We start from the raw sequence: 26790 nt of genomic DNA on the forward strand, positions 1-26790 counted from the left end.
GATGCCACCTTTCAAGGTCCCACTTTTCCTTACCATGGTGCCCTTCAGTATCTTCTCAGAAATCAGAGAGAATTTTCTGGGGCCACCAGCTACCTCAGTTCCTGAAATTATCACAGATAATCAGAATAGACTATATAGCCCCATGTGAATGTTCCCCAAGTATTGGAAATTCTAGTTATGATTCTAAGAGTTGCCAAGAGACCCTCCAAATTATTATTACCGCTGTTATAATTAATAGCAGCACTTATATAGCACTTTAATGTTTCCAAATCAAATCCTATTTGATCCTCATCACTCCAAATGGTAGGAGTTATTATTATTCCTTTTTATAAATGAATGATAAGTCTGAGAGAGGTTAAGTGGCTACATCACACCAGTAGCAAGCTTTTGAAGTAAGTTTCAAATTCAACTCTTCAAGACTCCAAGTTCAGTATTCTAACCATTAGATCACACTGCCTCAAATTCTGATATGTTTCATTTCTGTTATCCTCAAAGAAATAAATACTATCCTTTAAAGAACTGGGTCTAGATTCCAGATCATAAAACCAAGATGTCTAAAAATACAGGGAACTGTTGAAGAAAGCCATCACTTCCAGTTTATGGGGGAGAAACAAATAAGAGACTTTTTACATGCAAATAATGAGCAACAGAGATAATAGGTGTAAAATAAAACACTTTATACAAATTAAATCGCAATACAAATGCTATTATTATATTATAGTCATTATGACGTTTGTTATTTCTTTTCAGTCATTTCAGTCATGTCTTTTAGTGACCCCATTTGGGGTTTCCTTGGCAAAGAAACTGGGGTGGTTTTCCATTTCCTTTTCCAGTTATGGATGACAAAATGGGAGCAAACAAAGTTAAATGACTCATACGGCTAGTATCTGAGGCTAGATTTGAACTTAGGAAAATGAAATTTCCTGGTTTCAGGTTTGATACTCTATCCACTGTGCCACCTAGCTTCCCCTCATTATGACATTATTATAGCATAATTCTCGCATTTATTTGGTACTCTAAGGGTTACACAGTGACTTACATAATTTATAAAAATTTGGCCATTTTATTCTCCAAATAAACTTGGGAGATAGGTGCTGCTATTATCTACGTTTTACACATGAGCAGACAGGCTGGGAGAAATCTAGTAACTTTCTGAGACCAGACACAAACTCATGGTTTTACTTTCTGGGTCCAGAAGTGTTCTATCTCCTTCTTCTCCTGTAGAGAGCCAATACTGATGGAGTCCGGAATGTGAGATACTTGGGACTTGTACGAGCATAAAGGCTGATGTTCTCAGGACCATTCCACTCCTGATAAGTAAAGATGAGATCATCCTGACCCTGATTGTGTACCCCGAGGTTATTACGCAGAAGGAACTAAGATATGGAAGTAAAAGATGTAAACTAAAAATGTTCTCATGGGAATAACCTTGCTTGCTTGCTTAAGAGAGTATATAAACTTGACCCCCAGATCAATAAATCAGTCATGTACCAGTCATGTACAGATGGTACAGGCTCGCCTAGCCCCCGCTGCTGTTATCTCTTTCTTTTCTATGAACTGCCATGCCTCTGATCTACCAGTTGCTGGCAATCTCCTTCTCTTTTTTCCTCTCCTTCTTTTCATTATCATCATCGTCATCATCATTTCCATCTAGAAAGCACAATTGTTCTGCTATTAAATGACAGTGCCTTGCACCCTCCAAATTTTCATTGAGCCCTCTTCTAGAACACTGATTGATTACCTGGGCTTATATTTTCAGAAACTCCCACTCCTTTTCCATTTAGAGTCCAGGTCATGCACAGTAGCTTCAAAGTCTAATGACATCACTGGTCAGTGCATCAATCAAGCAGGAGATATCAAGACACAGATGCCCATAAAGTGATGGTGGCAAGCCTCAACTTACAGGCAAGAGTTCTGATCTGGTTACCTTTGATTATTTTTATTTCTCTTTTCATGGACTTTGTCCACATTGATCAAGAAGAGTGTCATTTTCCTCTCTCCATGCAGTAATGTAAAAATCAATGGGCATGCAAATACACTCATCCTTTTCAATAACGCCTCTGAATCCTAAGACTTTGCTTTCAACTCCTTGGCGTTTTCCTGTTTTAGAGGCACAGAGAAACAAAATATAATAATAAAATATAGATTTAGGTGGAGAGGGAAAGGAAATGAAAGTCTGAGTTTTCTTTAAATGTCCTTCAAGGTAATAGATATCAAATGACTCATTTTATCTTCTGTCCTTACATTAAAACGAGACAATGATTATAAGCAAATGAATTTTCCACAATTCAACCAGGAACACTTGTTTCTGAAAGGCAACTAAAAGAAACTTCTGGAAAGAGAATTACTTGGTTATTGAAATCTTTCAACAAAAAGTACAAAAAGAAATTCTAATTTGGAAAACACTCTTAAATGTTTTAGGTCATTAGATTAGCCAAATCGATATATGCATAAATAAAAATAATAGAAGCCAATTTCTGATGCTTTTCAGCTATTTCATATCAAAGAATGTGACTAATGTTGCAATATCACTTTTTGCTCGGGTACCAAAAAATATTATTCTCAGTAGACATCGCAGCATAAAACAAAAATGCTTTTATTACCAGTAGCAGTGATGTGACAAGGCTGATAAATGCCATGTTAAGATTCCTTTGGGTGCCAGCATCCCCTTCACACTTATTTTCAAGTTACTAATAGATTCTGGGGGTTTGACTGGCCATCATTTAGGAGTGTCATTTACTTTGAAATGACAACAAAGTAAAATGTTCTTAAATGTCCAATTTTTCTCTTTCCCCTGACTGAGAAGCTAATGACTAAGAGTCATATCTTTTATTCATGTTGTCTAGGTGATGAAACAGTCATTGCCCACTGATGAATGTCAAGTAACGATGTTTTCTTCAACACTGTTTAAAAGGAGGAGAAACCCCAAATTCACCAGGAACCTTTTGTATTCTTAGGTGTGGCTTGGTTTACTTTGCTTGTTTGTTTCAAGAGAAGAAAGGAGTCCTTGAATGGTGGGAAGGCCCTTCTTGCAGATTGAGTCTTCAAAAGGAACACTTGCACCCAACATCAGTGACTTTGGTAGAACCTGATTTGAAATGGCATCCCTTGGATAGCAAGTAAATCCAAACTGCCTTGAGAGGGCATGGGATCTCCTTCACTGGAGATCATCAAGAAAAGGTTGGATAAACCACTTGTTAGGCATGGTGTCACAGGGATTCTTGTCTTGATATGAGTTGTACTAGATGACCTCTCAGGACCATCTCAACTCAGAGAAATATTGGATAGTGCCATCGAATAGCAGAGATATATGTCTTTCTTCTCTTTATCCAAACAAGTAAGTGTCTCAAAATGCTGACAGCCCTCAGTCACTGACAGTTCATAAGAAAGTAATCAGGTTAGAAAACAGAATTCTGTGTGAAATCTATGTTATCATATTTGAAATGCCACAGTGGGAGAAGACATTGGCGAAGTGTGGATTGGATAAAATGTGTTTTGGCAAGTATGTACATGACCGAATGTCTCAGATTTTGAGTTTGGAACTGAACCCCTAAGCATTTTGAATTCACATTGTTTTACATTTGGCAAAATGCAGCATGCTGAGAGAGAGAAAAAGGAACTCTTGAGCCTCCAAAACTCCTGCAAACTAGAGGATTTTTTCTTCTTCCTTTGGTCACAAAGTGTGACTTTTCCTCATGGCCCTCTTTGGCCCTCTTCTTTTTTCTCTACATTCATTCCCTTGGAGATTTTCTGTACTCCTGTGATGTCCAGTATAACCTCTCTGTACATTTCTCCCAAACCTTTGTATTCGATCTCATTTCAGACTCCCATTCCCAAATGCCTCTATAACAGCCTTTACTGGATGTATTACTTGCATGGCAAACCTAGAAATTTCCAAAACTAAATTCATCTCCTTTCTCTTTAATTTGGCTTTTCCTTTAACTTCCATTTTTATGTTAATATCACCACTTTTCTCACCAACACCCCTAGACACAGTATGTTACTGGAGAAAGAATGTTGGTCAGAGGCCGAGGCTCTAAGTAGTTACTTCTGATGCTTATTTCCTGTGTGGTCATAGATAAGTCACTCCATTTTTGGTAAAATGTTGTGACCTTTGACGAACTCCTTGTGAGTAGAGATGTTTCTGTTATTTATTTGTTTTGCCATTAAGTAGCGAATGTTTAATTGATTGATTGAAGTTGACCTAGAGCTATGATCCTACGATCGCAGAGTGTCCTTGGGTTCCTCCCTCTGTTTCATGCTCTTCCCACAGCCTATGAGGTGCCAAGTCCTGTGCATCTGTCATACTTCTTTCCTTTTCTACTGTCCAGTTCATGCACTCATCTGGAGGGTTTTTGCAACAGTCTCTTAAAATATACAATCTCTTCATTGCAATCTATTATATTGATTGACAAGATCATTATCTAAATAGACACACTCTTCCCCTTCTAAAATGCTTTCATCCCCATAGGTGGCAAGCTCCAGAAGTTAGGTCCTCATTACATAAAAATGAGTGAGAAGGACTTCAATGCCAAAAGGAGGACTTTGGAAATCACCTAATAGGCACTGAAGCCATGACAGGGCTTTTGAGTAGGGGAGCATCAGGGCCGAGTTGAGGTGATGTCAATGAAAGGTGAGATTTGAACTAGACCTTGTAGGATGGGTATAATTTGGGTGGATAGAGAGAATCCAAAGAACATTTGAAGTCATCTAGGTTGAGTTCCTCTTCTGACAGATGATGAACCTGAGGTACAGAGTGGTAACAGGAATTAACCAAGTTCATGTAGCCACTTACTGGCAAGGCTTAGACAATACCTTAGATCTCCTGACTTCTGAGTTTCTTTTTTTTCTACTAAATGGCATGCCAAATGGAGGAAATGTTGAAAAAACATGCATCTGGAAGGAGACAAAAAGTGTGTATGAACATGTAAGGGTTCAGGGCTTACAGCATGACATCACTATTGTTGAAGGCTTAATTTGGGGAGGAATAGATAAGAGCTGGATAAGTAAAATGGAATGAGTTTGCAGGAGGACTTGAATGCCAGACTAAGGAGTTTGGGCTTCACCTGATAGGCAGTGGGAAGTCAATATAGATCATTACATAGGAGACTTGCAAAAGTTTTTGAAATTCTTCTGACAGCAGTATTCAGGCTGAATCACAGAGATAAAAATGGAGGTTAGAAACAAGAATTTCACTAAAATTTCAGAGCTGAAAGGAACCTCAAATTCCATTCAATTCAATGCAAATATACTTTTACAGTTTGGGGAAATGGTAGCCCAGAGAGATGATATAATTTTTCCAAGGTCACACAGCTAATTAGTGGAAGCACCAGCATTAGAGTCTAAGTTTCTTGACTAGGGATCACATGTTTTTTCGCTACTGAGTAACATTCCAACAGAGCCCAGCTCTCTGATCTGATCAATTACAGTTTATGCTGAGGTATTGACTAATCATTCACTATCCTTTTCAGATAGATAGATGTATGAATAGATACATTAGACAGATACATCAACCATTTACAAGGATCCTATTGCATACCAAGAACTAGGGTAAACACTAGTGATATAAAAATAAGATCTACTCTCAGGAATTTATATTCTAAAAGAGGAGGATAAAGCATAAAGAACAGATGAAATTGAAGGGGTGGAACAGGTAGAGTGAGGTAGAATGAGCAGGAAATGAAATTGGCAGTGTTAATCGGGGTGCTTCAAGATGTGACCTTTTGGGTTAGACATCCACCAATCCACCAGTGAAAATCCCTCAGGGTGGAATCATCACAGGTAATGTACTTGAATTATAAGAGGAAGTATCAATAGATCAACTCCTAAAAATGAACAATATAAAACTAAAAGGAAAACTATTTTGGTAGGGATATCTTCTCTCCACCTCATGAATCACATCAAGTGCTACGAATTTTGCTTCTGCATAAGGCCTACTCTGCCAAGGTATGCCTTGAGAGGAAAGCTAGGGTCCTATCCTTTCATGCACAGCAAACGCTGGGCACATTTTATAATAGTTAGGGTGTAAGATACTGAGTTGGCAACTAGCTTGCTCTATTTTCTTGGAAATCGACTCATTTTTATTGGCTTGGAAGTAGGGAAATAAGATTGAATTTTCTTTACTGCATACTTCAATGGATAAATTCCAGTTTCATCAACCTGAAAACAACAAAACTACATATTGCTACCATACTCCTGATATGGCCAAGTTTTTATGTTTCTCCCTTAAGAAGATGTAAGAAATTAATCCAGAAGCATCTCAAGAAAAATAAAGCATGCTGGGTACCAAAGAAAAAAAAGACTATGGTGAGTTGTGTAATGTATACTCTGAAAAATGTAAATTTCCTTTCAGAGTTTCCTATTGCTGAATTACAGATCATGTTGTCACCATGCCTGGACCTTGATAATGAGCAGGAAATGCAAAATCAAAATATCAGTTGTTGGTTATGATTTTATATCAGTATTTGAATGTACAGTTCTGGTTACTAACAGAAAAATTATCACTTGAATTTTACATACATTATTTTTTACAAAAGAACTGAAAGGAAATGATTTTTTTTCTAGTTCCCAACTCAAAAACAGAGAATGGCTCCCTATTGCCTACTGTGCCAACTGCCAACAAACTCCCACACACAGAGCAGGGAAGCCAATTTGCTAAAGTAACGAGGCATACAGAGGAAGAGACAGAAGGAAATGTGTGCCAGGCAAGTCAAAGCACATCTACTACCTTGACTCCAACTCCCCTGATCCCCAGTGGATGTGGCCCAGAGTCCCAAACCCACGAGTCTTTGGGTAACTAAGTTTTTAGCCCATTGCCTAAAGCCATCATCCTGAGAAACAACCCCCGTGAAGAAGTAGCCTTGCCCTCAAGGTGCTACAGTCACATCTACTGAAGACCCAGAAAAGGAAATTCTTGCCACCACAATCTTTGGCACTGTCAGATCATTTAGTCAGCCACTGTGCTAAGCCCTGGGGATACAAAGAAAGGCAAAGGATGGACTCTCAAGGAGCTCACAGTTTAATGGGAGGGTTCAAAATCTAACAGAAGAAATGCATATAATTTTAGCAACAGAAATGACAGTAAGTAGAACTATTGCCATCTATTTCGCCATTGTACCTTGATGACCATGGGACCTTTCTTTCTGATCTGTTGCTGAAATCTTCCATGCATGTTGGCTCCCCCATTAGAATGTGAGCTGCTTACACGTCGGGACCGCCTTGCTTTTCTCTTGGCACATGCTTACTTTGTGCATAGTAAGCAATAAATAAATGCTTCATTCATTTATTCATTCATTCACCCACTCATTAAATCAAGTTTGTGAAATTCCTTTAAACTCTTACATCATCCATATGTAACACTCATTAGACATTTAACACATTTTACTTTGTATTAGTTATATTATCTTTTCTCTAGATTAGAAGGTCCAAGAGGTCAGGAAGTACATTTTATTTCTTTGGATTCATCCATGGCATCTATAATCCTAGTAATTGGCTCCAGGAGGGACTTTAGTGATAATTTAGTCCAATCTCCTCATCTTACAGATAAGGAAATGGAGTTCCAGAGGAGTTTGGAGAGTTATCTAAGGTCACATAGAGGCCAACCTGGGATTCAAATCCAGGTCCTTTCCTTCCATATTGAATTGTCTTTCCGCTACCTTAATTAACATTCCATGGTCACCTAGCATAAATTAAAGGTTTCCAATATATCTGTTGATTGTATACAAATCCTCTTGGGCTTTCCAGGCCTTTTATAATCTAACTCTACCCTTCTTGTCCATTTTTTCATGCTATTCTTTTCCTGAAATCTTCCATTCCATTCATATCAGTCTCCTCTCTCTCTCCTGTATCCACCATACTCACATTTACCTTTGTATCTATACCTGTAATGTTGCTATTTTCACCCAGAACATCTTCCACACTATTTCCCAAATATTCAAGTCTTACTTATCCTTTAAGAGCTAGCCTAATTTTATTTTCTCCACCAAATGTTTTCTAGACTGTTCTGACACTACTCACTCTAGGATCAAATACAAACTGGCTCGGACTTGCCTTTCCCATCTCATTATGCATTATTCCCCTTCTTGCAATCTAAGGTCCAGCCAAACTCTCCTTCCTGCCATTCCTGATCCATGACATTCCATCTCTTGCTTCCATGTCTTTCCTCAGTCACTTCTCCAAACAGCAACAATGACATGGGCTGCCTCCTCCAAGAAGCCTTGTCTCACTCCCCTAGGTGAAAGCGATCTCTGCCTCAAAACTTTTTAAGCACTTTGTGGATCTGTCCTTTGTACTCCTTGCACTCAATTGTCATCAGGTTTAAGTGATTTTTCCTTCGTTGTAAGTTCTTGCATCATAAAACCATAGATTTTAGAGATGGAAGGAACCATTGAATCTAACCATGCCATTTTACAGTTTCTTGAGGTCAAGTTACTTATCATATTTATGTATGTATCCTCAGAGACTTACACATATTCTTCTATGTCACAAGAACTTAACACTCTTTTGTTACTGTTGTTAAAACGAAAGAATGTTAAAACGTGTCAAAGGGACAGATTTTTTTATAATTACAAATTTTAGGACTATAGAAGGAAGTAAAAGGGACCTTAGAGGTCATCTAGCTCATCCATCTTACAGATAAGGAAAGTGAGGACCAGACAGGTTAAGTGACTTTCCCAAGGTGACACAGTCAGTACAGAGTCAAAATTTAGACCCAATTCCACAGGTTCCAAACCTGTCATGCTTTCCATCATTCATTCTCCCATTTATTCCCATTAAACTCCTATGAATTTTAACTATCCAAAAATGGAGGTCTTCACCACAGGCTGGATTACTGGAAATGTTGTAGGAAGGTCCCTGCTTCAGATGGGAGTTTGAATAGAATACTGCTAACATCTCTTCTCAGTTCTCCATCTTTACCTCTCTGCCTCACAACATTTAGAAATTCATTCAAAGCATAAAGTCCCACTTCCTGTCTTGATTCACTTGGTTATTATCACTCTTGTCTTGAAATTGCTTGGCATTTCTTTGAAAATGCATATTATATCCTCCCCTTCCCTAGCCCCTGGAAACAGAATGTAATTTCTTTGGGGGTAGGGAGTGTTTCATAAATGCCTTTGTATCCCCTGAACAATGTTCTGACCATAGAAAGTACTTAGCAAATGTTTGTTGAATTGAACTGTAATTTGTTTAATTCCAACTGTAAGATTCAGTAATTCTTTAAAATAAACCACACTTTCAACCTGTTTGGGGGGCTGGTTTTGTTGGTATTCTATTTGCTTCTCTGTCTACATTTATTGGATTTCATTGATTTCCTGTTAAACTTAAAAATTGTTCCACTTTTACATCAAATTAATTCATTTAAGAAGTAAATAGTTCAAAAGTTCAAGACTAGAAATCATTCAAACATGTGTGGGCTGGTTCACCATATTTTGTCGCAAATGTTCAGTTCTTCAAAGCACTCCAAGCCATCAAGTTCATGCCATTTGTCTTCAAGGACAAACCCTTTGGCTTGGATTGGTTGGTTTTCTTTTGCTTGTTGCTAGATCAGAAACATCTTCATTACTTTGATATATCTGTCTCTTCACTAAGAGTGTTTCAATACTTCCAACGTGTTTGGTCTACGTTAGTCTTAAAGAAGCATTTCTGCCAAACCAGGAATTCTAGATCCCCTAAGAGTCATGAGAAAATTGCAGATAGCTCAATGACAATAAAATGGTTCTGCTGGGATTAGTCATGTGATAAGGGAAGCTAGATGGCACAGAGGCTAGAATGCCAAACCTGGAGTCAGGAACTCATCTTCCTGATTTCAAATCTGGCCTAGCTGTGTGACCCTGGGCAAGTCACTTAGCCTTGTTTACCTCAGTTTCTTCATTTTTAAAATGAGCTGGAAATTGAAATGTCAAACCACTCCAGTATCATTGCCCCCCAAAACCCAAATGGAGTCATGAAGAGTTGGACATGACTGAAAATGGCTGAACATCAAAGGGTAATATGAATTGAATAATCTATCCTTCCTTTTGCCCTCCCTCTTGCCTTTTTCCCAGGATTTAAAGTCTGCTGCAATACAAAGATCTTTAGTTTGGGACCCATAAGATGGAATGGGATCAATAGCTGGAAATTACAAAGTGGCACATTTAGACTTTAGCCAGAAAAACTTTCCTAAAGGCTAAGCTATCCCAAAGCAAACTGGGGAGCTTTTAAGTGATAATGTAGCTGCCCTTACTACAGGTCTTCAAACAAAGGCTGGATAATAAAGTCATTGGCCTAAAGTTAAAAGGGATGGCAGAATCCAACCTCTTCATTTCATAGATGAAACAACTGAGGCCCAGGGAGGATAGGTGACTTGTCCCAAGGCATACAGGTAGTATCAGAAGTGGGATTTGGCTCTAAGTCCTTTTTGAGTCCAGGTCTTCAGATTGCAGAGACGATGGCAATTCTTGTTCATAGAGTTTGTACAAGATGGTACAAGTTTGTCTCAGCTTTGAGATTGTGTGAGTTTTACTAAAATCTGAACTCTTCTTGTTTTTATCAGTCATTGTTAGTGGTGTCCAGCTCTTTGTGATCTCATTTTGAATTTTCTTGGAAAAGATATCCAAATGGTTCATTTGTCATTTCCATCTTCAGCTCATTTTACAGATGAAGAAAGTAATGCAGAGTTAAATGACTTGCCTGGTATCACACAGGTAGTAAGTGTCTGAGGTCGGATTTGAACTCAGGACAATGAGTATTCCTGACTCTAGGCATGACATACTATCTGCTGTGCCACCTACTTACCAAATTGTAGATTTCATGATTTATTGAATTCCAATTACATGTGCTTAGCACTGTGCTGTGTGCTACCATTCAGGAAAGAAAAAAACAGAATGGTCCCCTCAAAGAACTTGACAATCTAGTTAGGAAGATAAGATATACATAATGAGACAATTTGTGTCTCAGTATGTAGCAAACTGCTAAATTGTGTAGGGCAAGCAATTAAATGAGTAAGACAGGGTAGAAAAAGGTGCTAATTTTGAGTTGCAGACAATAAGCCCAGAAGGAGTCTGAGAAAAGAGAACTGAGTCAGCACATATTGCAGGATGGGATTAGCTGCAAATTTCCCTCTAAGTGAGAGTTAGCACATGGGAAGTTTTGATGGAGGAAGGAGAAGGGAGTGAGATGTTGGGAGCATTTACCATTGGCTGCTTCCTTTGAACACACTCAGATCTTCCTTGGACATCAACAGTGGGGAGAAAAGATGGTGCAAGACTTGGAATCAGGAAGATTGGGGTTCAATCCCTGCTTCTGATTTTAACTGTGTGGCCATGAGTATGTCCCTAAACCTCTCAGAAGCCCAATGTCCATATATCTAAGTCAGAAATAATGACGCTTGTGTGATATGTCTCTTGGGGATGTGAGGTGCAGGTGATATTTACATAAAACACTTTGCTCATTTTGAATGATCTAGAGATATCGGTTATTATTAATGTCATCATAGTTATTTTTACTCCTTACCATTTAAAAAGATCTTTGACTTTGCTATCCTCCTCAAGCTACTACTCTCTCTTTTTCCCTTCTTTTCGTTGCTTTAGTTCTAGAAAGTCATCTACACCAGAGGTGCCAAACCAACAGTCAGTAGGGGCCAGGACTGAAAAAATCCCAAGTTAGTTCAAAAGCAGATTAAAATATCATTGGGAAATGTTTAACAAAATAAATCAAAATACCACACAACATAGATAATGGTAATTTGTGGTTTTCTCAGTCAGTATGCTGCCAGCGGGTATTGTTTCTCTTTGAGTGTAACACTACTAAATTACGCTGTGTTTATTTTATACAGTTCATACACTACATGTCTTTGTGGATTTATTTTTATGACACTATGGGAAAACTCTGGTTTGTAGTCTGAGAATCTGGGTTCAAATCTAACTTCGGTTGTTGCCTCTGTAACTTTGGGCAAGCCACATTACCTCTCTGGACCTTTGTTTCCTCATCTCTAAAATGGAATGGAGGAAGTAGGATTATATGATGGATAAATTCCTTTCCAACTCTAACTAAAAGATTCTACAATCTCTCCTCCCTAAACACTGGTGATTTTGCTTTCTCCCCCTTGACCCCCAAATACCTACCAAAATAGCCTTCCTAAGAGACAGGTCTGGCCATGAAATAAACTCAAAAATCCATATGGATTCTCCCATGGTCTAGAGGACAAAACACAAATTCAAGCTGGCATTTGAATTTCATCACAATCTGGCACCCAGTTGACTTTTCAGTCTCATTTCATCCTATACTCCTTCACTGACATTAAGACCAAGCCAAAATGGACTGCTATCCATCTCCTGAACTCAATATGCCATCTCCTGCCTCCACGCATGTGACTGAGCTATCCTCTGTATGCAAAATGTACTCCCTCTTCATGTCTGTCTTATTCAAGGCTCATCTCTAGTGCCATTTCTTCTTTTACAAAACAGGTGCAGCCTTGAAAGTGCTTACATTCCAGGAGGGAACTCTGAGATTCTATGACTGTGTGGTGAATGAGGAGCAGGCCACTGATAGAAGAATGGATGGAATGATGGTATGTGAGGTTAATGCAGCTTTTCCATCTCCATCTCATTCTTGATGTCTTATTTTCTCCTTGTCATTCTGTAAACACTCAAAGTTTAAAGGAGAACTCATTTTTGCTCTGACCACCTGTAATGTTAATGAGAGTTATATCTTGCCCCTTCCCCTCCATTAATAGGGATTTAACTATTTAACATTAATATGTATTTAACTTTCTATTAACTAATAGGTGATTAACAGGTAAGTCAATTAAGGAACACTTGATTAGGGGAGACTTGTTTTATAGGAAGTCCACACCTTTTGTTAACTGCTAATGAGACACTGGGCACTAGGGTCATGCCCGCTGGCTCTGAAGAGTTTATATATACTCTAAGGTGAGTTTTTGCTTTTGGCAGCTTGGAAGATGAGACTCTGGGTAGCTGTTAAGGAGTCCTCCCTCCCCCAGCTTTGAAAACCCAGATGTTGGTGCTTCTCTCTCTGCTAACTATGTAAGTATGCAATGGTCAGACAGTTGGATCTGTCTGTTGATCTATGGTATATGTATTGCTTATGGTCAGACAGAAGCCCTGTCGGCTATTCTTTATCTCTCTGCTTGTATTTTCTCTGTTGGTATATGTAATTAAAGAATATTGTTGACCCCTCAAAAGTTATTTTCCTTTTAGAAAACCAGATCTAAGAACCTGGGTTAGCGGACCATCCTGGATGTGGCAGGGTACTTCCTGCTATACCACTTTGCTAAAAAATCAGCCCAGGGAGAAGGGATCAGCAGAGTATGAGTCCTGCTGACTAAGGTCCAAATCATATGCAGGATCCATGGTGCCATTCCAGGTTGGGGATATTTAGCCAGATTATCTGGGTCATCAAATGCACAAAGAGAAGTTATATGCAATAAGGTCAGGTTCATAAACTAGGCAATTGTAAAGGTATGAATAGGTAAAAGCTTGGGAAGACCTGGCAACAGGTTCTAAAATTTAATTATAAGAAGACTAGAAGTTGAGTGCAGAGAACACAAAGTGCTGGCAGCTGGGGGTCTGATGTAGGAAATTCAGTTCCTAGGGAATCTGCTTGAAGAGTAGGTATACAAACAGAATTCTTGTCACTTGAAAACAACAAATAATATAGTCAAAACAGAGCAATGGCTTCCTATCCCCTTCTCCTCACCATTGATTTCTGAGCTTTAGTCCTTCAACCCCAGTTCAGGGATGAGCCTGAAGATGGAGATTCAAAGATGGACAACCAGGTTGAAAGGATATAGGGGCAGGGATCCAGCCCAACTGTTATTATAACTTTTGGAATCTCCACCATCTTCTCAACCAAATGACATCCTTCCCCCTCCCCCCATACTTCTTTCCTTCTAACTCAGTCTACAAATCTAGCATAGGCAATAAAGTAGATATACAGGGGATGGAATTTCAGCAAACAGGATATATAGTGTTGAAGAACAATAGTTATTGAATTTCAGTTCTTCAGTATGATGTCATGTTTTCAAGTCTTAGCAAGACCTAACTATTGGTGACTTACTCTGCTGCCCCAGCTTTCATTGCAGAGTTGTACTTTCAGAATTTCAGAGTCAGAACAGATGTGGGGCTCTCTAATCCAGGACATTTCTGGGGGGGGGAGGGGAAGAATCCTTTCTATAAAATACACAAGAACTATTCCTCTAACCTATGCTTGAAGATGTCTAGTGATGTGGGTGGGGTCTCAATCAAAAACTAAGCATAGAGTAGTTGTCCAGCGTATGCCAGACATTGTACCAGATTCTGGAAATACGGGCACAAAAGTGGAATAGCTCCAGCCTCAAGGAGCTTACATTTTACTGAACTCACTACCTGTAAGAAAAGTCCATTCCACTATTAGATAGTTCTAATTTCTAGGAAATTGTTTTTCCACCTGAAATCAAGTACAATTTTTTTCTCTTTGCAGATCCTAGGCAGCTATGGATAGAGTGCTAGATCTGTAGTAACTAAGAATGGAGTTCAAATCTAGCCTCAGAGTTTTACTAGATTGTGACCCTATGCAAGTCATTTAATCTCTCTCTGCTTCATTTTCTTCATCTTTTAAAAAGGAGATAATAACAGTTCCTACCTCCCAGGGGGTTGTGAGGATTAAAAGCTATTTGCCAAGCTTAAAGAATTCCATAACGATACCATCATTCCCAGTTCTGCCCTCTTCAGATCTAAGCAAACCAAACTAATCCCTCTTCCACATGATAACCCTTTAGAAACTGAGAGACAGTAATCATGTTGACCCCAAGTCTTTTCTTCTCAAGGTTAAATGTCCTGAGTCCTTTCAACTAGTCCTTATATTTGATAAACTCCAAGACCTTTCTGTCCTCCTCTACATATTTTGCTATTTACCAATGCCCTTCCTAAAACATGGAGCCTAAAAGTGAAGAGCATGTGCTAGACGTGCTTTTAAGCTCAGTTGAAATGCCATCTTCTACGTGAGGATTTTCTTGATGATCCAACTACCTTGCATTGGATTTGTGTATATTTTCTATATGAGCCCATCATCTTCCTCTATAGAATGTAGACTCCCTGAGATCAACCTTTTATCTTGGCATTCACCTGGCACACAGCAAATGTTTAATGAATGCTCTGATCATTGACCAATTACCCAGAGATGAGTAGTATGAGACTACCGTCTGCTAATTCCTGGAATTCGTTCTTTCTCTAAAATTGTATTTGGCTGCCATAGGAAAATGCAACTGACTCATACTTAGCTGACATGGAGCTGAGACTCCTAGATCTTCTCATTAGAGATTTTTTACATCAGCAGCATTGTCAGAGAGATGACTAAAGAAAGTTTGGGAGGGTTAACCTCTATAGATCACTTCCCAATAAGGGAAGTAGCAGCAAAGAAGCAAGAGATCTAAAGATCCAGTGCCAGCTATTTCATGCCAGATTAGATAAGTGTATAATGCTAATTTATTGATTCCATTTTTATGTTAACATTAAATTCAATGAACCATTTTAAGGTCTCTACTATATGAAGGGTACTATAATAGGTGTTGGAGCTAAACAAAAAAATTAATATGACCTCAGGATGTTTATATTCTCCTGGGCAGGGACTTGAGGAAAGGACACAGATAACACAACAGAGTGTATACTTGGGGGGAAAGATGAGGTTATGAAAAAAAGCTCTCAAAAAATTGGAGAGAGAGAGAGAGAGAGAGAGAGAGAGAGAGAGAGAGAGAGAGAGAGAGAGAGAGAGAGAGAGAATGAGAGAGAGAAACATTTTTATTCTTGTGTAGGCTTATGTGTATAGTGGGATAGTAAAGAATGCTTCAGAGTGAAGGAGGTATTGAAGTAGACTCTTCAAGGCAGAAGATACCAGATTTGGAATCAGGAGATGTGTGCTGAGATTTAAACTCTGGGAAACCAAAAATTGTTGAGGTTTCACAATGTTTGTGGTGGAACTGTCTCAAAGAATTCAGAGTCAGACCACCTCTACTGCAAGTATAGGCATTTATTGAAGTTGACACCTCTTATGAAGTTGGCTAAGTTCCAAGAGCAACCTGCCATCTCATAGAGAGCATGATGGATTTTATAGAGTAAAGATGCAATTACATAACATAAATTTACATAGAATATAGGAATATTATTAATATTAAAAAGGCAGGAGGAATTTGTTAAGAGATTAGGTAATGGAGGAGGGGACCCATCTATGGTTTGGTGGTTAAACATTCTAGCCATGCTGCTCTCCAATTAGCTAGCTACTGTGGTTCTGTGTGGTCAAGATAGATAGTTAGATATTGGCTAGATGGATGATATGATTGTGATTGACTACAAAAGCACACCTGTTTCTGTGGGAATGGGCCTGGGGGTTATGGCTGGGTAGAGGCAATGACTGGGTTTCCATGCCTGCTGTTTCTGTGAGAACTATGAGTTTCAGGTACACACCTGTTGTTCTAGTGATCACTGAGACATATATGAAGAAGTTAGGATATTGGCAGGAGGTCTAGGTAGGTACAGTGGGTCTGTAATGAAGTTAGACCATTGGGTCTGGGGGTAGCTCTATTAGGATTCCATCAATGTCAGCATGGTGTATTAAGCAGCATTCTAGATCTGGAGTCAGAGGAGCTGGGTTCTAACCTTGCCTCTAACACTTATGAACTTGGTCAAATCAATTCCCTTCTCTGGGACTCGGTTTTTCAATCTGTAAAATGAGGGAATTGGACTAGATGACCTCTGAGATGACCTTTGGGTCTAAATTAATGTTCTTCTGAAGCTGACCTCTTCATCTTCCAAATTCAACAGTAGTAAAATAAGGATAATGACATTTCTCTGTTCCATTACAGGGTTGTTGTTGAGAAAATGATTTGTAAATATTAAAAGGCTATATTAAATGTGAGTTCTTTTACCATTCATCAGCAGCAGCTAGTAGCTGGTGGGTGCCATTTCCATACAATGACAATCTCTCATATTTATATAGGTTTTAAGGATTGCAAAGTGTTTTTACATATATTATCTCCTCTGCTTTTCACAACTCTGGGAGGCAAGTACAATTCTTATCTATATTTTTGGAGAGAAAAAAACTAAATCTCAGAGAGTTAGGTAAGTTACCAATGGTCACAGAATAATCAGTATCTAAGGTAAGATCCATACCTTACTTAAGGTAAGGTAAGAAAAAAGACCTCAGTCTTTTTTCCAGTCACTCTTTTTTCCAAAGTAATAAAATATAGAACAGTATTGGCAGGTTCTCTTCTCCTGTCTAGTTCTCCTTTTCTTTTTAGCTTCAGGATTAAACGGAAAGCAAACCACTCACACATTCTGAGAAATATTTAAAATTATTAAAGAAATAGATGGTGTTGGAATGGTCCATAGATTCCTAACCATTATATGTCATGGATTCCTTCAGCAGTCTTAGTGAAACCTATATACCTCTTCTTTAGAGGCAAGTAGCAGTGTACTGAGCAGTGGACCTAGATTCAGGTCTAGATGACCTGAGTTCAAATCCAAGGGGCTATAAAACTGTGCATACTCTTTGATCCAGCAATATTACTACTAAGTCTACATCCCAAAGAGATAAAAAAAAAAAAAAAGGAAAAGAACCCATAAGTACCAAAATATTCATAGCAGTTTTTTTGTGGTGGCAAAGAATTGAAAATTGAATGAATACCCATCAACTGAGGAATGGTTGAACAAGTTGTGGTATATAAATGGAATGGAATGCTATTGTGCTATAAGAAAGTATGAGCAGGAAGATTTCAGAAAAACCTGGAAAGACTTACATGAACTGATGCTGAGGGAAGTGAGCAGAACCAGAACATTGTACATAGTAACAGCAACATTGTGCGATAATCAACTGTGATAGACTTAGCTCTTCTCAGCAGTACTAAGATCTAAGACAATTCCAAAAGACTCATGCTGGAAAGTGCTACTCACATCCAGAAAAAGAACTATGGAGTCTGACTGCAGATCAAAGCAGACTATTTTGACTTTTTGTGGTTTTTTTCTTTTTCATGGCTTTTCCCTGTTGTTCTAATTCTTCTTTCATAACATGACTAATGTGGAAATATGTTTACTATGACTGTACAGGAAAAACCTATATCAGACTGCTTGCTTTCTTGGGGAGAGGAAGAAAGGGAAGAAGAAAGAAAAAAAATCAGAACCCCAAGTCTTATACAAGCAAATGTTGAAAACTATCTTTACATGTAAATAGAAAAAATACTATTAAGTAGGAAAAAAGATGATCTGAGTTTAAATCTAGTCTCAGATTCTTACTAGCTTTGTGATCCTGGGCAAGACGCTTCTCACAAGGATCAAGTGAGATATCGTAAAATGTCATGGTGCCTGGCACAAAGTAGGTGTCTGACAGATGTTCATTTCCTTTTTTCTCAGAACATGCGTGAAACACATAGGATTAGGATGAAAACCAGTTACGTTAAAATATGGTTATAGACATACTTAAAAATAAATTTGGTCACAAACTTGAGGTTCAGAACCCCCATGTTACATGGACTCTGAGGTTACTCCCAATCTGATTTTGTGATTCTTTTAGAATCGCATTCGAGGATGGGTAGGAAGGAAGGGGGAGGGAAAAACCATCGCCTGCCAGAATGCATAGAAGTCAGGGAAATGAGAGTTTGAGTTGAGAGAACAGCTGATTGGCCAATTTGGGCAAGGGGAAAGGGGCCATAGAATGAATGAAGGGGAGTGATGTCAAACAAGATTAGAAAAGTAGTTCAGATCCCCATTATAGAAGATTTAAAATGCCAAGATAAGAATTATGTTTCCCTTAGAGCAATAGGGAGCCACCAGAGGTTTATGAGTAAAGGAATGGGGGAAAAAAGGAAAAATAAGTGAAACCTAAAAGTTCTGGAAAATGACCACTATATTCTGGTAGGCTTTGAAATTGAAACCTAACATCTTGCAATGGCCCTTATTTTGATAAAGCTATTAATTAACTTGATTTCTCAAGGAAGTGTTTGAGAGTAAATGATTATTAAAAATAGCACCAAAAGGTCATTTCATCACCTCCCTAATTTCATTTTACGGAATCAAATTTTCCAAGTACCTACGTCTCTGCCTCAAGCAATCAAACCTTCTCTGTGCCAGTCAGGGTAAAGTGATAGATTTTTGAATATACCCTCAAGTCTGTTTGAGCTTTCAAGGTTTTGAGCCATTGAAAGTTTCAATCCACTCTTTAAATCAAAACCACTTACAGTATAATGGGATATGAAAGGGTTATGGGTGTGGGCTAGAGGAGAGAAAAAAACAGCATGTTTGTTTCTTTAACATAACCTGTTAAAGAGAAATGACTAAAACAGGTGGGAAATAAAGGTTTCATGACATAATGAGTAGAAGTCAATATGTTTAAAAGTATAAATGAACATTAATTAGCCATTATACTATGGCTCTAAATTAAAATTACAATGAAAAGATGACTTTTTTTTTTGGAAAGTGGGATATTAAACCATTCAATTTACATTATAAATTTTTGTCCAAAGAGTGAATTGTCTTAAAGTCTTCATTTTATTATTACTCAGCACTGTTTTTACTTTATGGAATATTTTGCATTATATTTTAATTAAAGTTATAATTACAGAACTAAATATAATTAGCTTCTTTCTTCCAAAGAAATTAGAAGTGAACTTACTTTATTAAATTTTCAATTTGTTTCCTGCAGTGTTACATAGTTTATTCTAATTAATTGAAGGAGAGCTCATAAATATTTGATCAACATGAGAATGTGATTAAAGACTAAGGAAATTTTCTCTCCTGATTTTTAGTTCATTCTCCTGATACCCTGACATATGTATGTTGGTATATAGATACATATACATACACATCTATTGACATGACCTTGATTGCATCCCCTCCAAAAAAAAAAGAGGAAAATAATGAAGTTCCCAAGAGTGCTGGTACCTTCAACTGCTGCTTATTGGCCTTCAAGTTCCCAAGTGACTGGAATTTGCTCCTTCTCTGTTTCCTTTCCTGTTTGGATCATCCATTTCAAACATGTTTCTTTCTCCTTAGAATGAGACTAGGAAATTGAATATAATGTCTTCTCATGCGGTGTTTTAAGTTGTTATTGCTTTCAGCAACCATTTGATAGAATTTATATTTATTCAATATTAAATATCGTAGGTGACTGGCCAATGAGGGCCCAGCCATGGGAGCATGCTCTTGCATGGAGATCAGCCCCCGCTACAATGTGGGTCAGATTGGCACTTGTAGAAGCAGTATCTATTTCTCTGACTCTCTGACTCTCTCTCTCTGACTCTCTCTCTCTGTCTCTCTCTCTGTCTCTCTGTCTCTCTGTCTCTGTCTCTCTCTCTCTCTCTGTCTCTGTCTCTCTCTCTCTCTCTCTCTGTCTCTGTCTCTGTCTCTGTCTGTCTCTGTCTCTCTCTCTCATATCTAGGAATATACATTCAGTGAATCAATAAGCAGTTGTCAAACATTTTCTTTCAGCCAGATATTGTCCTGGGGATACTTAGAAGGTTTTTTTCCCCTTCTTTTAAATATGATCACTACCCTCAATGAGCACATGTTCTAATGAGGAGGATAAAACTAGGTATATATAAAACACATATAAACTATATGGAAGATAATCTGAGAACAAAAGGCACTAACAGCTGAGGAAACTGGCAAAATCCTCCTACAGAGAGTGGGATTTGAGCTTTGTCTTGTAGGAATCCAGAGAAGCTGAAAGGCGTTGGGGAGGAATGAGAGCATCCCAGGTATGGTAAGTATCCAATGCAAAGTCATGGAGACGTGAGTTGTAATGCTGTGTGCAAGGAACAGTAAGGCCAAAGTAGCTGGTTTACAAAGCAGAAGGAAGGAAAGGCAATAGTGTAAGAAGATTGTAAAGGCAGGAAGGGGCCAGAGTGTGAAGGAGTTTCAGTACCAAACAGAAGACTTCATATTTGAACCTGGATGTAATAGGAAATGACTGGAGATCCTGAGCTGGATGGTGAGGGGTGCAGTAAGGAAAACATGGTCATGCTTGAACTTTAACAAAATTCCTTTGGCAACTGAATGAAAATGAATTTGAGTGAAGAGAAATGAGGCAAGAGACCAATGGGAAGTCCACTGAAATAGTCTAGGTAAGAGATGATAAGAGTCAGATACAGTCACCCAACCAGAGTGATGGTTGTGTTGGTAGAGACAAGGAGGCGTATACAAGAAAAGCTATGAAGATAAAAACAAGATGTGACATTAGATATATGGGGTGAGGATGAGTGACATTTCAGTTTGACACTGAAATGAGCCTGGGTAACTAAGAGGACTCTAGTACCTTTGACAGTTTTAGAAAAGGTGAGAAGAGAGGAAGGTTTTTTAGAAAAGATGAATTCTGTTTGAGACATGGGTTTGACATGAAATGTGATATATAGGCTGAAATTTCCCAAAGTCAATTGATGTTGGAGTGGATCTCAGAAGAGACATTAAAACTAGCTATTTAGATGTGGGAATCATCCACTTGCTGATGATAATTGAATTCATGGAAGCTAATGAGATCACCAAGCAAGATGGCAGAGGGAAAAGAGATGACCCAGGACAGAGCTTTGAGGTTCACCCATGGTTAGTAAACATTCTATTGATGAAGAACTCACAAATGAGCCTAACAAAAAGTCATCATCCATAATCAAGAGAGGGCAGAGTTGTAATAATCTGGAAAGGATCACATCTAGGAGGATATGATCAACAAAGAAGTCAAGAAAAATGAAGACTGAGGAAAAAACTAGATTTGACTCCTGGAAATTTCTGATAACTTTGGGGAAGGTAGTTTTAGTCGAGTCATGAAATCAGAATCCAGACTATAGTAAGAAGAGAAGTAGAGGGATGTCATGGAGATGGCCTTGAGGATTATGTGAAGAAAAGGAAGGGACATACAGAACAGTAGCTAGCTGGGATAGTGGGTAAGGAAAGAATTTTTGGTTTTTGTTTTTAAGCATGGAGGAGGCATCACTATATTTGTAGAAAGCAAAAAGGAATTAATTAATGAGCTAGTACTTCTTAAATACCTACTATGTACCAAGCATTGAGATAATTTCTGGAGATATAAAAAAAGGCAAAAAAGAATCACTGCTCTCAAAGAGCTTAGAGAATATTAGAGGATACAACAACCAGTAGATATGAATACATCAAAGATTAAAGAAATGATAGGGATGATAGTGGATAGTGAAGAGTGGGGACATCCTGCTGGAAAAGATTGAAGATGATGGGATGATAGAGTTCAAGAGGGTGTATATATATGTGTATATATATATATATATATATATATATATATATATATATATATATATATATATATATACATGCATACAGAGAGAGAGAGAGAGAGAGGAGTTTGCTTGAGAAGGAGAAACTTCATCAGAGACAGTACTAAAGGAAGAGATAGTGGGGGAAGGTTTCTGAGTAGTGTCAGATGAGGAGCAACAGGAGGGAAGAAGAGAGTCTCCATTAAGCTAAGGTAGAAGTTAAAGTCAAGAGGTTTGGGGATACATGTGTCATAGGGGACTTGAAGAACATGAAAATGTTTGGAATAGATGCAGTGGTCAAAGGGATTGTCAACTGTTTAATGGGGAACAAAATGTCTGCTTTGTGTAGTTGAGATTATTGAACATAAATGTGTAGGGAACCAAGTTGGCACAATTTGATTACTTTGTCCAGTGCCATTAAATAGCGTTTAAATAGAAGAAGAAAACAAAGATAATGAAGGCAATCCAAGGGCTGGCATTTGGCACTATGATCATAGATAAAATAGTGGAGCAAGAAATCAGAGAGTGAAGCATAGCATAAACTTGAACTGATTCATTAAGGGATAGCGAAGGGATGAAAGTGTAGCTAATGCAGGTGTATGGCCTCAGAAAGAACTAGCACAGTCATTAAAAAACCTGGTATCTTGTTGATAGACATCTATTAGAGAGAAAATAATTATTATGGTATTAAAATAATAGAAAAAGCAATTATCAGCTAATGGAACATGGATAAACAAATTGCAATACATAAACATAAGGTAGTATTAGTTCAATATAAGAAATCATACATGTGAGTAATACCAGGGAAAATATCATATTGTAAGACATATTAACTGATTAAAAATGAAGGAAATAGAACAAAGAAAACAATATAAAGATGACAATAAAACAAAAAGAATAAACCAGTAAAGTCAATGAAACTGAATGCTATGAAACTATGATTACCTTTGTGCTCCAATTGATATGCAACTTAAATCTAAAAGGATATATCATAAAAAAATAGAAGAAAGTCAAAGTTTCCTTTTGCAGCTATGGCTAGGGGAAGAATTCTTAAATAGAAACATAGAGAAATCATCTAATTCAACACAGTGGAAAGAATACTGGCATCCGTGTGAGATGATTTACATCCAAACACAAACAATTTTACTATCAAAATTGGGCAGTGATGTCGAAAGATATGTTCATGGAAACCCCACCAACTCTGGAGAATTTCATGAAGAACACCCAAAGAGAAACAGAGAGGCATATGATGGGCATGAACAAACCATAATGTATGGCAAAAAGAAGGTCATTGGAGTTATGTGTGACAGGCAGGAAAAGATCTGTCACTTATTGTATAAGTAATACCCAGGGGGACCTGCTATCACAGGTTCTTTGATCTGCTTTTCTAAAAGGAAAGCCAACTTTTGAGGGGTGAACAATATCCTTTAATCAAGCACATATATATCATTCACCTAGTTCAGGGGAGTCAGCACCCTGAACTTCAAAGAAAATACAGAGAAATCAGAGATCAATAAACATGGTTTCCTCTGCCTGACCATCAACAGACATGTCCAACTGTCTGACCATAGTTATCAGAGAGGGAAGCACCGACATCTGGGTTTCCCAAGCCAGGGGACTCTTTAGCAGCTTCCTAGAGTCCTTGTCTGGCCAAACAAGCTCTTACAGTAAGCCCTCTGAAATAAAACCTCAACTCAGAGTATTTATACCTTTTTTAGAGTCAGAGGTCATCACAACCCTTGAGATCTAGTTCCTCATTAACAAAAGGTATGGGCCTTCCCACAAATCTTCCCTAATCAAACTCTGCTTAATGCTCAGGCCCATTAATGCATGGGGAAGATCTTCAATCATATTAAAATAATTAACCATACAAATACATACACTGCTTCTAGTTAAAGAAACTCTTGTTTCTGTACTTTACTCCTAGTAAAAAATCTTGATTGATGAAGGCAAGATTCAATCAGAGGCACTTGATTATACTAAAACAAAAACAGCAAAAGATCCTGTTTTGCTTGCTATCTCACTTACGTAATGAGAGAGTTTGAGATAATTGGTTGCTTATTGTCCTTCATTCTCAAAGATTAACAAAATGACATCACTATGTTAGAGTCAAGTTACTGTCCAACTGTGGCTGATCAGACCAGTACAAGATCAGAACTCTCTACCACAGGTCAGGCACAAATAGACCACATGAACATGTGGAGTGGATTCTCTAAATTCATGCATTTCATATTTGTTTTGAGCTACTTCAATTCTGCTTTGCTCATAAAGCACAGCACCTTCTCTAATGAGGACCTCCCCTGCTGGATGGTCCTGTGCCAGTGTCTCCCATGTTATATATCAATCCAGAAGTTCCCAAGAGAAACTTTCAGAGTATCCTTATATTGTATTCCATGTGAGTGCTTGCCCTGTGTAAGAGTTTGGGATAAAAAATTTATCTGCTGCTTGCTCCACATACTCAGTGCCAAGATAATTAGGGGAAGGTTCACAATATTTTTGGTTAATCCCTCTGAGCATGGGCAATTCTCATATGGGCTGGCCAGTCTTAGATGTATGGTGATGCACTTAATTGGAGGGGATATTCACATCAATGAGATCAAAGATTTGTTTGAGGATTTGTGGTTTGATGATTTAAATAGATTCAGTGAAAAAGACGTATAATAATTCTTAACATAGTCTATTTCCCTCTATCTTCCATCTTTTAAAAATTACTTTGATTGACCTCCTAAGAGAGTAGAAACTAGGATAGGGCAATAGGGCCTTTTCCCCTAATACTCAAAAATTTAGAAGGTGCCAAATTTTAATGCAAGGCAATATAGTATAGTGGCAAGAGCACTAGTTTAGGATTTCAGAGGGTTTTCATTCACTGCTCACTTTTAACATTTTCTATATAATCTTAGACCAATTATCACAGGGGACCTAAATTTCCTCATCTTTAAAATGAGGGGTTGAGAATTTCTGGTTTGGGGAGCAAAGATGGCAGAGTGATCAGTAATTGCTATCTCCCTCCCCTTATTGACCTTGATGAGCCCAGAGAATATCTCCTCGGGAAAAAGTGAAAGAGTGGAAGCAGCAGAAGGGGTAAACAGTCTCTTAGCCTGTGAGGCTAGGTAGATTGCTAAGGAGGGTCCTTCTTGCTGTGGTTGAAGGGGACTAGTGCAGGACCAGAGCTGTCCCAGAAAGCTCTACCTCTGCAAATCAGGAAAAGATCCTGAACCTCAGGGTAGGTGAAGCCCACAACATTTGCAGCATTTTAGCTTCTAACTGAAAGAACCAGAGGCTACAACACACAAAGCCTCAAATATTAGGTACAAGAACTGTGGAACAGAGCCCTTTGTGCCCCAGACACAGATATCTACTTTAAAAGCTCAGAAAAGGGTGATTATCATGAGTAAGAAACAAAGCAGAAAAGAGAAGACCATAGAATCTTTCTATGGGGACAAGGGCCAAAACACAAATACCAAAGAGGTCAGCATTGAGACTGTACTCCCATCTAAAACTTCAGAAGGGAATATGAACTGGTCTGAAACACAAGGAGCCTTCTTGGAAGACCTCAGGAAGGATTTTAAGAGCCAAATTAGAAAAATAGAAGAAAAACTGACCAATGACTTTAAAAATGTGAAAAAAGAAATCTCAGAAGAATTTGAAAGGACAACTGGACAAATGGAAAATGCAGTACAAAACCTAACTGGAGAAAATAACTCCTTAAAAGGAACAATTGGACAGATAGAAAAGACGATGCAAAAGTTAACTGAAGAAAACAATTTGATAAAAATTACAGTTGGACAAGTAGAAGTTAATGAATCTATGAGACATCAAGAATCAGTCAAACAGAATCTAAAGAATGAAAAGAGAGAAGAAAATATAAAGTATCTAATTAAAATGAGGGGTTGGGTGAGATGAGCTCTGAGATTCTTTTCAGTTCTAGATCTATGACTTTACGGTTCTGTGATTTTATTTTTTCTTAGTAGCTTGTATTATTTTGATCTCATGATTTTCAGGGTTGATTTGGGGGTAGAAATCCTGATTCTTGCCCCAAATGGGGTTTGCTGGTTGGTCCAAGTGCCAAAATTTCTGGTTATGGCTCTGCTTTTTCATGGTAGCTTTGGATAGTGTATCACTTTAGACTTTTGGAAGTTCTTTTACTTTCATCACATCTTTAACCCACACCATAAATCTGAGAGGGAAGGTAGTTAAGACTACTAATAATTAACTTAAATTTATTTGGCTTTTTGAAACTTTCAAAATATTTTAAATACATTATCTTGTTTGATCCTCACCACAACCCATTGTTGCTGTTTTTCAGTTGTGTCCAACTCTTTGTGACTTCATTGGGGTTTTCTTGGCTGAAGTGTTGGAGTGGTTTACAATTTCCTTCTCCAGTTAATTTTACAGATAAGGAAACTAAGGCAAACAGGATTAAGTGACTTTCTCAGGGTCAATAGCTAGTACATGTCCAAGGCCAGATTTGATCTTAGAAACGTGAGTCTTTCTGACCCAGCACTCAACACACTGAGCATCCTAAGTTGCTCTAACAACCTTGTGAAGTA

Source organism: Notamacropus eugenii, chromosome 3, assembly GCF_028372415.1.
Source record: "Notamacropus eugenii isolate mMacEug1 chromosome 3, mMacEug1.pri_v2, whole genome shotgun sequence".
Lineage (NCBI taxonomy): Eukaryota > Metazoa > Chordata > Mammalia > Diprotodontia > Macropodidae > Notamacropus > Notamacropus eugenii.